This window comes from Equus asinus, chromosome 12 (genome assembly GCF_041296235.1).
Source record: "Equus asinus isolate D_3611 breed Donkey chromosome 12, EquAss-T2T_v2, whole genome shotgun sequence".
In the NCBI taxonomy this organism is placed as follows: domain Eukaryota; kingdom Metazoa; phylum Chordata; class Mammalia; order Perissodactyla; family Equidae; genus Equus; species Equus asinus.
Genome location: NC_091801.1, coordinates 17,414,142 through 17,431,859, shown reverse-complemented (window position 1 = coordinate 17,431,859; position 17,718 = coordinate 17,414,142). Strand labels below are relative to the sequence as shown.

At 39.4% G+C, this 17,718-nt stretch overlaps 1 protein-coding gene across 2 annotated transcripts in view; it reads left to right on the top strand.

Annotated features, from left to right (window-relative positions):
- PREX2 (phosphatidylinositol-3,4,5-trisphosphate dependent Rac exchange factor 2) overlaps positions 1–17,718 on the top strand; it is a 274,795-nt gene that overhangs the window by 29,638 nt on the left and 227,439 nt on the right. Inside the window, exon 2 of one of the 2 annotated variants that reach the window (XM_070481134.1) lies at positions 750–877. The exons of the other annotated variant lie outside the window; for it this stretch is intronic. The gene's annotated coding sequence lies outside the window, so the exon portion shown is untranslated. The remainder of the gene's footprint in view (positions 1–749; positions 878–17,718) is intronic. 2 annotated transcript variants of the gene reach the window in all.

Below are 17,718 nucleotides of genomic sequence, written 5' to 3'. Positions count from 1 at the left end.
TTTGCTTATTATTTTCTGCTATAAATAGTGGTTACTTTTCTACATGTCTTATCTTCTCTGAAGGACCTAAAAGTCAGTTTTGGCATGACCTTTAGCATCTTGTTTGTGGTATTTCTTGGAATACCTCAATTTTGGTATGAGATACTTTTCTTTATTTAAATCGAGACGCATTATTAGGCTTTAATTTTTATCCTTTTTTCCTGATCCCTTTAGACGACACTGAAAGGCATCTACAGAACATTTACTTCATATAGGCCATAGTGTTTCTTTTTTTAAACAGCCATGCTAATTCCTAAAATTTTAAGTTTGTGTACTACTTCAAAAAGAAACATTAATGAAAACAGATCGTGAATCTTTGTTTGGTATCCACGTACTCAGGACTGAAAATCACTGGTGAAGGAAACAATCTTTGTTTCACCCTGGCCCCACCCCAAAGGGCCTTGATGAAAAAAGATTAAGTCTGCCTCTAACTGACCCAACTCCAAGAACACATGGATGCAGATTTTCGCCTGCCCCGCCAGCTCAGTGATGCTTGAATGTACATCCGCCTTGCTTTGCAATCTGTCTGCTGTCGCCATCCTCACTGTCGTTTAGCTTGTACTCTAAAATTCTCATCCCTGAGTGATTGCAATAGCGTCCTAATGGAGGTTCCTGCCTCCCTTCTTGACTCATGTAAATCCTTACCCTCCATGATAGTGAGCTTTCTCTACAGAGAGATGACTGTGTTCGTTCACCTCTCGTGTCCACAGAAGTTCCAAGCAGTGAAGCTGGCCTGGAGGGCCTTCCGTGACTCTTCCCCTGGCGAATTTTCAGCAGCATCCTCTTCGTGCCCTCTCCCTTCTGCTAGACCTCTTGAACTTCATGCTCCAGAATACAAGTTGGTTTTTTCATTTGTTTACTCACTCTTTGGTTATCCATTAAATATTACTGTGTGCCTCCTCTGTAGTTAATAGGGACGTGGGCTCTGGATCCACGTGATCTGGATTGAGACTGTGTGATTGTAGGAGAGGTTCTTAATCTCTATCTCCTTCAACTTTCACGTCTGTGAGGTGGGGATGGTGTTAGTGCTCAAGTCAGAGGATTGAGTTAAAACACGTGGACAGCTCATCACGTAGAAGGGCCTGACGCATAGAGGGCAGACCTCAATGTAACTCTGTGCTCAGTCCTCTTTGGGAATTTGTGTATCAGGACTTTCTTTGTCTCTGTCTTGAGTGCTCCTCCCCTCTGTCTGCTTGAAGAATTTCTATCCATTCTTGAGACCCCTCCTAAGGTATCAGCTTCTCAGTAAAGCCTTTCCATATTACCTTTTCTGTCCTCCGAAAGATCTGATCACTCCATCTTCTGTTCTACTTCTGAACCCTGAAAAGAAATTTACATGCAGCACACTTTAGCACAAATATTTGTATACATATCAGTGTCCCCTGCTGGTCATAAACACATGAGAACAAAAACTATGAGTTATTGTCATTGATTCCTTAGAAGCCAGCTTGGTGCCTGGCATATAGTATTCAATAAATAATTGTTGTACTGAGTTTTTTTCACTGAAAAGCAAAGCACTTTATGAGATAAAGTGGTGGTGGTACTGAATTTCAAGTTTTTGGACACCAAACCAGAGCACTTTCTCATTATCTCATGCTGATATGCATACATATATACATTTCTGTGTGTGTGTGTAGTTTGATTAGTATATGCCCGATTAAATAAAGTGGTTACTGTGAGTTGTTCATTTATTTAACCAGTTCTGGTGGTTTATAAGAAATTAATTTCTCTGACTTCCCATGAAATGCAAGCCAGGAGTTGTGGTGATTCATTGCCAAGGTTCTGTTGCTGTTCTCCTGGAAGGCTACGTGTCCGCGGGTTCAAGCTGTGCTTTCATAAACAGGAGCTGGACCGCTTTATGATGGGAAGTACAGCTGAGGACTCTGTCAAGTACACAAGCTGATCATGCTGAATGCTTTTCTGGGTCATGTTCATTTCATAAAAACACTCAATTCCCAGCCTTCCCAGAAGAGGAAATGCTGAAGGTCCCTAGCTGCAGTGTGGGGTGAGGAGGAAACCGAGCACTGGGAGAAGGAGGGGCCCCACTGCCTGTTCTTTGCTCGGCGAGTAACCGGCAGGCACCCAGCCCAGTCACACAGGTCCCCACATTGCGACCTTCAGGCTAAATTCGTGTTGCTGCTTACATGCAGAATTTTGGGGCTTTTCCCCCTTTCGTAGTGACCACGTTGTTCCAGTGACTAGAGCAACATGACATAGAATCAGAGAAATCACACCAAGTTCTTGCCAGTTGCCAGGCAGAGAAAACGCTTTTGGATGTTTGAAGTATGCTTCCCATGTTGATTTCCTAATCTTGCCTTGTTTTCAAAGCCAAACACAATAGCATTGTGAACACTCATTGGCATTTCGTAGGCTCTGCTGTCAAGCTAATTAACAGATTTCGATGCAGGGGAGTGAGAATAAAGGGGATGCTTTTGGTAAAGAGCAGCTCTGTGGGAAGTTTGAGTTTTCTCTATTTAACGATTGTTATTTCTACATGTTTGACGTAATACTATAAATGTTAATTCTACTGTCCGTTTGTTTAATTTCAACACATGGAGTTCTCAGATTATACTTAACATTGTTGCTAATAAATTTGCAATATTACCCAAATTATCTTTTTAAAAATCTGGTGAATCATTGAAAAGGTACTTCACTTTGGATCTAAATGTCAAGATTAGAGCAGTTTTTGTGATGATTTGCTTGTTCGCTGATGAAGCTTCATTTGCCTTATTGTCAGGGATGGGCAGACAGCCCTTTGCTCTGGAACATCACTCAGCAGGGTGGCCCGTGAATCCTGAAATCAGAGGCAGAGAATCCCTAGGAAGGCTGTTGCGTGTAGGAGGCTGAAAGAGAAGTAGGAAGAGGACTCTCTTCCCTGGATGGCCAAACACATTTGGGAAGGACAGGAACAGCAGGACTTGGTGGGGGGTTTGAGAGAGATGTCAGGGGAGGGCGTGCAGGCTTGGGGTCAGCCATTTACCTGTGGACAGTGGAACTGCTCCATCCGTGCAGGCAACCAGTGGTACCCATTGGAGATACCCAGAAAGAGTGATGTCTCTTTAATTCTGTAATCAGGACCATGAGGTTCCTAGCAGGGAACACAGCTGTTCTTGAGACTTTCAGGAAGCTCTGTGAGTAGGAAGACATACGTGGTGGTGGATAAGTCTCAGGCCAGCTGTCACTTGGGAGATGGAAGTTCAAGGTTAATTTCATTTGGTTGGCAAAGGAATATTCAAAGTTCATTTCATAATGTTTCTTTTGGCTGGAGACAGGCGATATGGGAAAAGGATTAGCATATTTTTCTAGGATCTCTTTTGGGCTAATCAGGTTATACGAATGAAAATGATTTAGTGCCCAAGGCACAGTACTAAGTGCATTGTGTATGTGAACTCTTAATTTTCACCATAATCCCAGGAAGTAGAAACTCTTTTCTCCCCTTCTTACCAGATGGGAAATTGAGGTACAGAGAGATTAAGCGATTGCCCAGAATCACCCAGCTGGTAAGTAGCAGAGCTGGGCTTTGAACCAAAGAAGTCTTGTGATCGAGTCCCTGCTCTTAGCCAGTACACTCTGCTGCCTGGACGTGCAGGGCGGGTGTGCTATTATAGCTGCATTGGTCTCTGAGCTCTCTCTAGCATTTCCACGGAGCGTTTCTCTCACTGGGTTTAAGCCACTGAGATACATTCGTATCGCTTCTGTCATTCTTCAGAGGTTTGAGTTTGTATCCCTGGCACCAGCCTGGTCCAAGAGACCTTAGGAAGTTGTAGGACATGTGCCAGTAACCTGGGAGCCGAGAGTAACAGGAGGGTGGGGAGCGTCAAGTGACCTCTGGGACCCTTTTCAGCTCTTGTGAGGGGAAGAGAGAGGAGGTCTATGTCAGAATTTAGAATTTACTGAAACTAAAGTTAAAGATGAGTAAAAAAATAAAATCCCTCATTTCTGATCTGTTTATGTGTGCTCTCTTTTTATCAGCAATATTTCCTTCTTTCCAGAACTATGTAAAGCTGGTCAACTCTCTCTAAAAGTGAAGCCAGCAGGGCATTTGGCTGCCAATGCTAAACAGATCAGTTCGGAGCAACTACTGGCATCTTAAAGCTTGGTGGTTTTTCTTTGTACGATCTGAGTGCCTTTAGAATATTTATTATTCCTTTCCAACTCGCTGTGCTTTTGCAGGGATTTTGGGGTTATCTCTATAAGGGAAAGTTACGAGCGTTGGGTGCAAATTTTCAGTTACCAAATGTGCTCAGAATGAAGTCACAGCCTAGCATTGAAAGGCGTCTGCATTTCCTCTTGAAGTACATTTTCGGCTTCATCTCCTGCCTCGCTGCCCCATGCCCCCATCTCATGCACTGGGCGATCATCTGTCCTGAAGCAGACCTGGTAGCTTCTGCCTCTGGGTCTGGCTTCAGATGGTTCCCGTTGCTAGAAATGCCCTTTGCCCCACATTTTCCTGCCTGTGGAAGCCCTTCTTGGTCTGCGATGCTCAAACTCCACCTTATCTAAGCAGCTGTCCAGGATCTTCCCCAGCTGTGTTTACCTTCTACCTCCCCTACATTCTGATAATTCCCGTTCCTAGACTGTCACTAAGTCAAGCCTTGTATCAGGTGTTTGTGAATGTGTCTGTCTTCCTCATGAGGAATTCTGGAGGACAGGAAATCTGTGCATTTGTGTGTGTGTACACGTACACATATATACATTGTCTTTCCAGTTCCCGTAAGGCAGAATAGCAGTTACTCAAAGATGCTCTTGCAATTTCAATAACCACCCTCTCCCTTTCACTTTTTGCCTCCTCACATAATGGATGCCTCCTCCTGATACCACAGAAAATATCTGATCACTTCTGCCTTCTAGCCATACTGTTTTGGATCATTTCTCTTCCTGTTCGTTTTTTTTTTTTTTTTTTTTTTTTTGCTGAGGAAGATTCACCCTGAGCTAACATCTGTGCCAGTCTTTCTCTGTTTTGTATGTGGGTCACCGCCATAGCATGGCTGCCAAGGAGTGGTGTAGGTCTGTGCCTAGGAACTGAACCCGGGCTGCTGAAGCAGAGTGCCCGGAACTTAATCACTAGGCCGCGGGGTCGGCCCCTCTCTTCCTGTTCTTTTAATTTCCACAATGCTACTGAGTCCACAGCTCCCTAGCATCTGCCTCCCTTCAATTCTAGTCAGTTTTCCTCCCTCACCCTGGTGTGGAACCAGGAGCAGACCCAGAGAGGTAGGATTGATGTTGATAAACAGCTGAGGAAACTAACATAGATCCAATCACCGCAATGTACACTTTAAATATCTTACAATTTTGTATGTCAATTATACCTCGATAAAGCTGAAATTAAAAAAAAAGTTGAGGAGAGTGAATGCACGCTACAGTTGCTCTCCTGGCGACCCTTATGTCATACTTCAGTTTTGCAGGTGAGGAAACTGAAGATCGTGGAAATGACAGAATGCAGCTGGGATTTGAAGCCCTATTTCTCTACCCAAAGTCTGTGTTCTTTCCCCTACTGCTCCCTAAGTCTTCCGAGCCTTATCATGTGCCTGACACTATGCATTCGTCACTCTTGTGAGTTGTCACACTGTCCTCTTCAGAGAGAGATTGATGGCCCCATTGTTCATGGAGAGCGAGCCACTCACCCGAGGTCCCACTACTGATAGTGGTAGAGCACATGATTAGGCACAGGTCTGCCCGACTCTTCTCTTCCATCAAACCACACCACCTTCTGACTGCCCAAAATAGGCACAGGAGACTTTGCCTGTCTTCTGTTTCCCAGGGTTGCTGCCCGCTGCTCACCTTCCATCTTTTAGGCCCCCATCCTGGCTGTGGAGCCTTGCGCCTGAGTTAGGGATCTCTTACTTGATTAGCTTATCCTTTTGTGAGAAAGTTGAAAACTCAGAAACTTCTGGAAGCTAGGCAGGTAATGTATATGTGACAAGTAGGTGGTGGTAACTGACAAACTGGGGAGAGCCCTCGTCCCATCCAAAGGGGCAGCGACCCTCAGCTCCAGGCAGCTGTTGTTAAGAGGGAGGGTGGCACAGTGATCCCAGAGCTCCTGCTTTTCCAGAGTAAGCTGGAATTCTGGGTTTTTATCTGAGTTTTCCAAATTTTTAAGATGTGGAGCAAGCAAACCAATCATGTGTGTGGACCAGATTTCCAGGCTACTGTTTTGTGCCCTTTGCTTGGGGACTTGACTGCTTGCTGCCACTTTTGCGTGCGTGATCTGCCTGCCCCTGAATTTGTGACCCTTGTTTGGGGAAAGGAGAGCAAAATTAATAAGTGAGATATAAATATGGAAAAAGAAGTAAGAAACGAAAGCTAATATTTGATAAAAAAGATTATGCTAAAATAAGTGGGGCAAGTCTAAATTTACATTTAAAGACAAGTGGTGTTCTGAGTTCGTGACTAGAAAGAATACTGGATTTCCTCAAAATACTTTTTTTCTCAAAATTAAGTAGTTTTCTCTTTACCTAAATTTTGCTTAAGAATGGTCCTTAAATGCGTTTTAAAAACATCTAAATCTTAAATATTCTAAGAATTAAAAATTTCCAGATCTGGTTAAATGAAATATTAGACTACTAAAAATAATAATAATATTTTATTTTCTCAAGATAAAATTACTTGAATGACTAGTCTTTTTATTACTTTGCCATTCTGGATACATTACTACAGTTTGATAAGTATTTGAACTGTTTAACCAAATTAGTTCAGAGCTTAGACGTATATTAGTAATGTCTTAATAATGTTGCTCTATAGTTCATGCAAAACTCTTGATGATTTTGCCCTTTTCAAGTAGACAACTTATGACTTTACCATAGAAATTTAAAGTTGTCTCAGTATTAAGTAAAAATAGCTTTATCTGTCATTCTTTAATTGCTTAATGTGGTATTGTTAAATTCAGTTACCTCCTGAAGATTCAAAATTACTCTCCCTAGGGCTGTGGAAGTGCACCTAACTAGGCATTTAAAATAACCCAGGTAGCAACACACTTCAAGAAATATTGCGGGGCCGGCCTGGTGGCAGTGGTTAAGTTTGTGTGTTTTGCTTTGGCAGCCTGGGGTTCGCCGGTTCAGATCCCAGGTGTGGACATGGCACCACTTGGTAAGCCATTCTGTGGCAGGCATCCCACATATGAAGTGGAGCAAGATGGGCACAGATGTTAGCTCAGGGCCAGTCTTCCTCAGCAAAAAGAGGAGGATTGGCAGTGAATGTTAGCTGAGGGCTAGTCTTCCTCAAAAAATAAATAAATAAAAATTAAAAAAAAAAAGAAATATTACATTCCATAAACAGTTGTCTCCATATTTTTCTAAATGTGTAACTCACATGTCCAAAATGCTGGCATGTTTACAAAATGAATATTTTCTGCCAGATGAACCAAGAATTTCAGAGTTTTGAAGCTTCCTAAGCTGCCCATCTGTAAAAATGTGAACCTCTGCAATGAATCTTCGAGAGTCCTAGAGGTGCTGGGTAGAGCTGGTGCCATCTGTGCCGTGGACCAGTGGTTCCCAAGTCTGTCTATACATTAGAATTATCTGGGGAGCTTTTAAAACGTTTCTTGATCCACCCAATACATCTGATTTACTTGATCAGGGGTAGAGCCTCGGCGTTGTTTTCGTTGGCTGTAAATGTTCCCTGGGTGGTGGTAACATGGAGCCAGGGATAAGAGCCATCATTGGCCATAGAGGAGAATGCTGGACATCACTGATATGGTGTCCCTGAGTTTCAGCACCAAGTGCCCCTCACTCAAGGTTGTACATCATGTCCCTAGATCAGGCCCCTAGATCGTGCTGCCGGGCTGTGAGCCATGCCTCCTTGGCCCAAGGTTGGAAGCCTCCCAGAGGTTGCAGCTCTATACACCAAACGTGATGCAATTGAGGGAGTTCAACTTTGCCCCATTTGTGTGTGTCTGTGTGTTTTCCTTAATAATAAGTACATTTATGGACGCAATAGGCTATGTGCTTGATATTTAATTTTCCCAACAACTCCACAGAGTAGTTGTAATTATTATAATTTCACAGGGAGAAAACAAAAGAGCAGAAAGAAGAAAGAAATTAATAGGTCCAAGCTCAAACAGCTAGTAAGTGGTAGGATTTAAACCTGGGTCATCTGATTCCAGAGTTCACATACTTAACCTTCATACCAAGGGGTTCAAATGAAAAACTCAGTGGGTGAGATGGGGAACAAAAATGAGCAAAACTGCTCAGGGGTAAACATTAGGGAGCGGTGAGGACTGGGGAACACAGAGGGGCACCACTCAGCTCTAGCCAATTGTTGCCAAGCAGGTGTGTGGCCCCAGTGTAGTCAGGATGTCTGATTTTTTTTAAAGAGGTAATCTAGAAAAATATGGAATTTTGAATATGAATCTTTCTCAGCTTTTAAACATAGCAAGGCTCTATTACAAATTACAGTATCTTCACTGTTTTTCATCCTCGCTAAAGAAAGCCCCAGTCAAGGACAGAGGTACTGAAAAGATAGCACAAGCAATGCATTAAGCTCTTTGAAAAGAGAGCATGTAGATTCTTTCGGTGAAGGACTGGTCTTTCCCATAGACAGGGGCTATATTGACCTACATTAGCTCTTTGTCTTACTTTCTTCGGAACTGATGTAGAATGGTCTTCTGTGAGGCCAGAGCTAAGCTGTAGGGGCAGGAATGTCATATTGTTCTGAAGGTTGTAGCAAGGACATTGGCCCAGTTTCCCTGACATCTCTGTGGCTCAGCAAGGATCAGGGTTCCAGGACAGTCATAGGCACAGGTGTTAAGATATAACCCCCCAACCAACTTCACATCCTGGTTTTGCTCTATTTTCATGGATAAATTTCTCCTTTTTGTGTGTGTTTATTAGTTAGTCTCAGCTGAGAAGTATGATGAACATTTCCTTAGTATTTATTCATTCAACAAGCATTTAGGCTGAGAAGCATTTAAGAACTTGGAGAAAGAGAGTATTTTATAATTTTATGGAACATTTCTTAAAATCTGGTTTGATCAGATCCTGAGCCTGAAGAACAACATTTGAGACTAAGGAGTGTTAATTATAAGCAATTTTTAAGACAGATTTTTTCCTTTACTGTTCTAATACAGCATACAATGATTTAGGCATTCTTAAAACTGCATATTTTGCAAGAAACGTCATTGTTAACAGCAGTATAACCATAGGACCTGAATGTTGGTACTTTGATTTAGAAGCGGTCAAAAGCTTATTTTCCACAGCCTCTATAGCAACAGTTGAGATTCCATTAATTTGGGTTATTCGTCTGGACGTAATAGGAACTGTCTTCTTGTTAGAGGAACCAAACTGAGTTCTTTCACAGGATATAGGGGGTCATAACGGGTACCTTAGAAAAACAGGGGCAATGTAATTAGTTAGTCTTAAGGGAGAACTGAACCCATTTCAATTGGAAATTTGAGGGTTATGAAAAAAATGGCAGTGTTTACTTTAAAAAACAGTATTTAAAGTTTATGAACTGTTTATTTCAGAACTGAACCACTTGAAACTATGCTTGGCTTAAGTTTGTAAGCAGATTTCAAAATGTTTTGATATTTTTTTAATGAAGAGGAAACAATTCTTAAAAATTGTTCTAGATTTGTAAGTATTTATAGATGGATGTTCTATCATCTGTTTGTTTCTTTTAAATTCAGATAGTTTCTCAAATTAATGCCTTGCTTTGACTGTATTTTCTGACCATACAGCGTGTCTTATTGGACTGTGTCCCTTTTCCAGATAATAGCATCCATCTGGAATCATGTGATGGCTGAGGATGAAATGTCGTTTGTAGTTATAATTCTAGTTTCTTAGAAAGAATACTGCGTCTTATGACTACTTTTGAAATTTTATAGTATTGCTTCAGTTCAATAGCTGTTAGTACCTTGTGCAGTGTCAATCACCATGGGCATGCCCAAATATCACATTACGTGCCAAATAAGCATTTTATCCAGTAAATTCTGTTGGCAATCTAATTAAGAAAAAATATATGGGGCAAAGGATTGGAGGAAATCTTCATGGAGAAAGTGGGCTTTGATCTAGACCTTGAAGGATGGATTGAATTTATATGGACAGGCGGATACAGTTCTCATCATTAATAACACTGGTGATTAAATGGAGATGTGCTTGGAGGCACAGGACGACTTTAGGAAGATAAATGGCTGAGAGAGAATATTAAAAATGATAAATAATGCAGGAATGATGCATTGCAATTGTATATAACTTTAAACTGATTATTGCTTGTCTACTGTCATCTGGTCCTGGGTGATTCCATTGGTTAAAGCGTATGTCTCATGCAAGCTGACCATGTTTTCTTCTGTTCCAAGGTCACAGACTGCACTTTACTGTCTTAGAAATGTGTCGCACTGGTCATCAGTAGGTGGGCTGGCTGAGAACACCGCTAACACGTGACAGGAGAAAGCCTGAATTAGCCCAGCCCAGGAATCATCTTGTTTGCATTTGACAGATATTTCAACATTATAACAATAATTCAGTTATTGAACTTGCCTCACTATTCTTACTGAATATATTATTTTAACTTTTGTAGTACAGAAGAGAGGAGATTCTTTCAATGATTACCGCTTTTTAACTAATTGTTTTTCTTAAATCTTGAATGAAATATCTGCCTGTACTTGAAGAAGTTAATAAAGATGATTGTGAGTTATCTTCATATTATAATATATTAAGTAATTGTTGGAAAATTTTGAATTGAAAAATGAACACTAGAGAAAAGAAGTAGTTACACCCAATGACTTTAACATCCCTTTGTTAAGCATCTGTTATGTGTAAGGTCCTGGGCTAGATTCTGTGGGAGAATCAGAGAAACAGATTTAATTCTAGTTTTCAAGAATTTTGTCAGTAACTAGCTTTGCTGACTAAATTTTCAGGAGAACCACTTCACCATGAAGTCCAGATAATGAGTTAGGACATATTTATTGAGCTTGTGCTATGTGCCAAGCAGTGTAATATCCAGGGAGATATTCAAAGGAGGAACTATGCCTGGAGAGGAGACAGAGGCTGGATCCTAGAAGACGTTTTAGGCTAAGAAGTTCTATAAAGTTTTAATACACAGTCATGTGTCGCTTAACGATGGGGATATGTTCTGAGAAACTCACTATTGGGCAATTTTGTCATTGTGCGAACATCATAGAGTGCACTTACACAAACCTGGATGGTAGAGCCTACTACACACCTAGGCTGTATGGTACTAATCTTGTTGGACCGCCATTGTTTATGTGGTCCATTGTTGACTGAAACGTCGTTATATGGGGCGTGATGATATGTGTATAATTTGGTATGTGTATAATTCTATTCTACAACTAAATTTTAAGCATTTTGAGGGGAAAAATTTTGTTTCTGTTTATCCTTTTTTACTTTCTTTCCTCTTTTCTTCCATTCTCTCACCTTCACAGATTTCTCCTCTCCTCTTCTTTTCTTTCACACTGATTACTTGGTGCAGTCTTTACGTTGACTCCTTACATAATTATGCACGATAAATGTTTTATGGACAGTGAAAGGATAAATTTTAGAGTTATTTTAAAGCCCCAGAATAGAGTTTACCTGGCTTTTTATGAGTAAATTCTTTGTAATTAGTATAATGCAACCACTTTCTGATAAACTCTTTTATTATTGGTTTTTATTATGTTCACTAATATGTATGACAAGCAGAATATGATATAAATTCCTGATTTGACAATTATTGATGATTGGCACTTTAACTTATTTTAGAGTGTCATTTGTAGTCCTAAGTAAAACCAGAATATGTACTTGATTACATGATACTGCGTTTTGAAAATAATCTTTGAACAACAGATAGACAAAATTAGCCTGTCCTTTTACAGTGCTTCATTATCCAAGATACCATACCATGTTGAACCTATTTTTTTTGAGAGAATTATATTTACAGTGAAAACTTTCAGATTGTCAGTGTGAGTGAAAAACTATTGAGTTGTTTTATTAGATGACATGTAAATATTTATTTCATCAGTTATAACTTAAAATACATCTTAATGGATAATATTTATGAAAAAATTGATATGCTCACTTGCATTTATAGCACATAGTGAGAACGCTATTTGTTTATCTGTTCATTGCTAGACAGACATTTAGGTTGTTTCCAGTTTTTACCTATTATGAATAAAGCTGCCATGAATGTTTGAACGTGAGTCTTCGGTAAATTCCATGTAGCGGGATTTTTCTTGGGTGAATTCCTTGCAGTGCGATTGTTGGGTCATCTGGAAAATGTATGTTTAACTTTATAAGAAATCATTTTTCAAATGTCTGTGCTTACCGCTTTGTGTTCTCATAAGCAATGCATGAGAGTTCCAGTTTCACATCCTTGCCAATGCTTGGTGTTGCCAGTCTTTATAATTTTAGTTTATGCTTTTTAGTTAGTGGAATTTTATTCTCATTTTAATTTGCGTTTTCCTGATAATTAATGATCTGAAGTACACTTTCATGTGCTTGTTGACATTTCTATATCTTCTTTGTGTTCAAAGTTTTACCCATTTTAAACAATTGGGTAATTTTTCTTTTTTTTAATTATTCATTTGTAGGTATTCTTTATATATTCTACATAAGGGATCCTTGTCAGATATATATATTATAGATATTTTTTCCAGTATTTGGCTTGCCTATTAATTTTCTTAATTAATGGTGTTTTGGTGGAGATAGAAGTTTTCAATCATGATAAAGTCTATTTTACATTTTTCCTTTTATAATTAGTACATCTTTTGTCCTAAAAATACTTGCCTATTCCAAGATGATAGTATATTTTTCTTTTTTTCCCCTGAAAGTTCTATATTTTTATCTACATTTAAGTCTATAATAAAACTATGATTAATTTTTGTACATGGAATGAAGTAAGAGTTGAGGTTTGTTTTATTTTTTCCAGATGGATGTACAGTTCTTCTGGCAACATCTATTAATGACATTTCTTTCTCCATTGAATCCAATTGGCATCTTAGTAAAAAAATCAATTAACCTTTACGTTTGAGTCTGTTTCTCTACTCTCTATTCTGTTCCATATATTTATTTGGATATTTGATGCCCATGATGCCTCATCTTGATTACTTTAGCTTTATAGTAAATCTTGAAATCAGGGAATGTAAGTTTTGTAACTGTATTTTTTTCCCCAAGATTGTTTTGACCATTTTAAAGTCTTTGATTTCCATATAAAAATTCAGAAACAGCTTGTCAGTTTCTTCAAAAGAACTTACTGATATTTTGATTGAGTTTGTGATAAATCTTTAGATCAATTTTGGGAGAATCAATGTCGTATAAATATCGAGGCTTCCGATCCATGAACGTGTTATATCTCCATTTATTTAGATCTTCTCTATACCTCTCAGCAGTGTTTTTAAATTTTCAATGTAGAGATCTTTCACTTCTTTCCTTAGATTATTACTAATTCTTTGATGCTATTGTAAATGATATTATTTTAAGCTTTTTATTAATGATATTTTAAAAAGCGTTTTTTTCCTCTCATTTGTTCACCATTAGCTTCGAATGTTTTGAATATGGGAACAGGATTTACTCTTCTACAGGTCTTGAGATTGGAGCACTGGTGAGGATCAAGAGATCTCTGTGCATTTTATAGCCTAGTTGCCTGCTCTCCAAACAACTTTTTGTGTTCCTGGGTAGTTTTCTTAGCACCTCAGTCTCACACCTGGCTTTCTGCACCTTAGGACTTCTCTTTCCATCTTGCTACCCTGAGCCCAGCATCCTAGAGCTGCTGAAGCACACACTCCATGAGGGCCTCAGAGTGATCTCTTAGTTCTCCTGGCTGGTCCTCAGCTTTCAGTGGGTCCCTGCCTTGCACTGGGGAAGGCCCTTTGTGCCCCATGGGGAATCTTTCTCAGCTTTCTTGCTCTGGTCTGTAACCTTCAGCACACTACCCTTCAGCACACTTCAGCACTTGGGGAAAGCTTGTGGGAAACAGTTGGCTGGTGCTTATGAACTCGGCTTGTGGCTGGGACTTCTTGGGATTCTAATTTCAGATACGGCTCTTGAAAGTTCGTTTAAAAGCTTAGCTAATTTCTCTGTTCTGTGATCTATAGTAGATTCATATTCTTTGTACTGCTTCTCCGGGTATGTGAGCAGCTATCAGTCTTTTTTCACTTATGAAGCTCTCACCACTTTCTGGAATTTATTTCATTTAGATTTCTGTACGTCACTGGTTCTAGCTTATCTAGCTTGTCATGCTTGTCATGCTGGGAGCAGTGGTCTCCTGCTAATTTCTACCTCCCAACTGAAACACAGAAGTTGTATGTAAAGCTTTTTAAAATATTCACTTAAGAGGCATGAAGAAGAGACTAATTTTCTTAATATGATTGTCCCAAATGGCTCTTTGTCCTAGTAGAAGCATTCAGTGTACTGTTTGTAATATATGAACTTGTTGGTAAAATGGGAGCCTACTGTTAAAATGGGAGCTTATTGGTAATATGTTTGTAATATGTGAACTTAGGAAATTCAGACAATATTTTTAGATAGGTCTTTATGTCATCCAAGTTCATTTTATTTACTTTTTAATCCTTTTTTTTTTTTTTCAGAGCAGCATTTCCTAAAAATATGCTGCAAAGTCTGTGATGCTTCCTAATTTTAAGAGATTTGGAAAATGTCACCAATGCATTTAAAATCATAATGCCCATTGCATGGTGGAAAACAGAGTTTGTTGAACCATTTGCTTGGGAAAAGAAGTAAATATTCTAGTTTGATAAGTGATTAAATCCAGTTATATGGCTTTTTGAATTAAGGACTTTGGGTGGGTGATTGTTTAGGAAAAAAGTGCTGGTTAAAGGACTCACATTTAACATCAAAGGGGGAACAGTTAGCTCTCTGGAGAATGAATGCCCAGTATAATTATTATTGTTATTAACTCTGTTGGTCAGCTTCAGAGGAGATTTTTATCCTACTTTGAATTCATTAGTAAGTTGTTATTAGAAGATTTCTGAAGATTGATTCAGGGCTTGGCATTTATCCTAACTCCTTATAAGCCCCTATATTCCACTAAGTAGTAGTTTCTTAATATAATAATTTCTGATTAAAACAAGTTGACCCTTTAAATCAACGAATGGCAAAGGATAAATCAGATGGGGACACTCTTCCTAGGTGAAACTAGCAAGTAGTATGCTAACCAGGAACACCTCGGCCTGCCCCTGGTAGCAGCTGGAACTTGTTAACTGAAAGTAGGTACTCAGTTGTATTGTGTTATTTAATGTGGTCTTCTTAACTTACACGCTGTAATTAGGATAAGAGGAAAGGATTTCTGGAAAACGTCCTTCTATAAGCAATATTGTGTTACAGAAATATAAGGTTACTCAAATTCTGTGATTTTTATTCAGTTAGGGAAAAAGTCAGTACAATCAAAGTCAAGTCCCTTTATACAGAAGAGACTTACTTAATTTCTCTGCTAAAAGATATAAAAAGAGTGACATCCTTTTCCAAGGCAGGGATCGGAACTTTGAAAATCAAATTTAGAAACTGCATATAATTTGGTATCTATTTCAGCCTCCAGGAGAGGTCTCCTGACCTGCTATTTTAACTTAACTCTGGGGAAGTGTGGGTCTAATAATCCACTGGGCGTTTGGAGAGCTGGTGCTGAGTCAAGCCGGGGTTGAATCGGGGCGCCTTCGTTTCCTGGCTGTTCAACCTTGGAGAAGTTACTTAACCTCTTTGAGACTCAGTTTCTCATTGCTAAAGTGGAGCAAAGATTATACCCAACCTTACAGAATAATTGAACCATTACTGAGATAATTTGTTTAGCTGGTGAAAAAATGAACACTTTATCATTTTTCACTATGACTATTTATGATGGAAAGAGTAAATTTGAGCAGTAACCTTAATTATTCTGTACATGTGTATCTTGCTTTTTCTGACCATCTGGGTAGTTATTTCAAGTCCATTCATTCATACTTGCTTTCATTAACTTAACTATTTTTTGGATGGATGGCACGTCAGCTATGCCTGTCCTTATTGACTTAGACTATTGAAAATTCAAAGTTGTTTATATTTATTGCTATTGATAAAAGGACCATGTCAATTTATATGAAACATTCTACTTAGTTTAGATTTTTTAGCTTAATTTAGATTGCTTAGTATTGATGCAATTTCTTGATTAAAATAATGTTTAATATTTTTCTTGAGCATTCACATGTATAAAAATATATGTAATGGGGCCAGCCCAGTGGCATAGTGGTTGAGTTCGTGTTCTCCACTCTGGTGACCTGGGGTTCATGGGTTTGGACCCCAGCTGCTCATCAAGCCATGTTGTGGCAGCATCCCACATATAAAATAGAGGAAGACTGGCACAGATGTTAGCTCAGGGCCAATCTTCCTCACCAAGATATATATATATTATATATATATGTAATGCTTCTGATTTATGAATCCATATTCCCTCAAGTATGGACTTTTGACACTGGGAGATCTTCATTCATTTACATTACTTTGGAATAAAAAAGAACTGTAAACCAAGGATGTCCCCCTCTCATTTATTGTTAATTTAATGAAACAGCACATAATAAGAAAGCACTTGTTGACACTATTTACTAGTAATATTTTTTGATGCCTTCTCTAATTCAGTCTGCAGAACAGAAGGGAATATTTCAATGAAAAAGAGAAACATAAAGCAGAAGAAATAGTCATGGAGCTATCCCTTAATTGGCATTTTGAATAATTTCGAGAAATAGAAAAGGGAATTCCTTGGATGAGTGCCTATGAGTTGAAATTGTTTGTGTGCATATGTGTGCATGTGTGTGCATGCGTGTGGATGTGTATAAAACATTACTTATTATGGAGATGTTAACAAAATTCATTTCGCCTAATGAGAGATGCAATAGCTCCATAACTCTTTCTGCTTCTGAGCTTGTATCCCATTTTCTATTATCAATGAACTACCAGACTTATAATGTTTTAAAACATAAGCCAAGTCCTATCACTTCTCAGCTCAAAACTGTCCCCATTTTACTATGAGTAAAAGTCAAAGTGTTTACAGCCCCAAGAAGGTCCTACACTGTCTTCTCCCCGCCTACCTGTCTGATCTCATCCTCTGCTCCCTCCCCTTCTCTATAAGATGATACTCTTTTTGGTCCCTGTTTTACAAATGAGGAAACTGAAGCCCAGAGATTTCTTAATCTTGACTTGCATTCAGACTATTATTCATTCATCAAACATTGAATTCCTTCTGTGTGCACAGCACTGGCTGTTTGCTCCAGGTATAAGATGGTTAAAATATTGTGTTTGTCCTCAAGAAGCTTCAGGCTAGTGGGGGAACAAAGTGCATAAATGTAAAGATATGCTTTTTTGGTGAGGAAGATTGGCCCTGAGTTCCTACCATTATTCTTTGATCAAAATGTCCAGTTTCACAGTTGACATGAAAAAGCAGCTCATTCGTGGTTTGCTGGTCCTCTAAGCTCTTGTGCCCTCAGCCTCCCCAGTGCCCTTGAGGCATCGTTCCAAGCTGGAAGGGAAAGAGTGTCCCTGTTCACCCTGGGAGGCAGGGTCTGGGATTAGTTTTGCTCTCCCCAGTTGAGTGTCCTGGGATGAGCAGGGACACCAATTTCCCCCCTGAGCTTCAGGCTGATAATATGCCTTAACAGCGTAGAGCCACACTAGGCCATGACAACAGCAGTCATTCCATGTTAGGGTCCCCTCTCCCTTCTTCACACACCCTCTTCTCCTCACTCCACCTCAAGCAGCTTCTACTGGGGGTCAC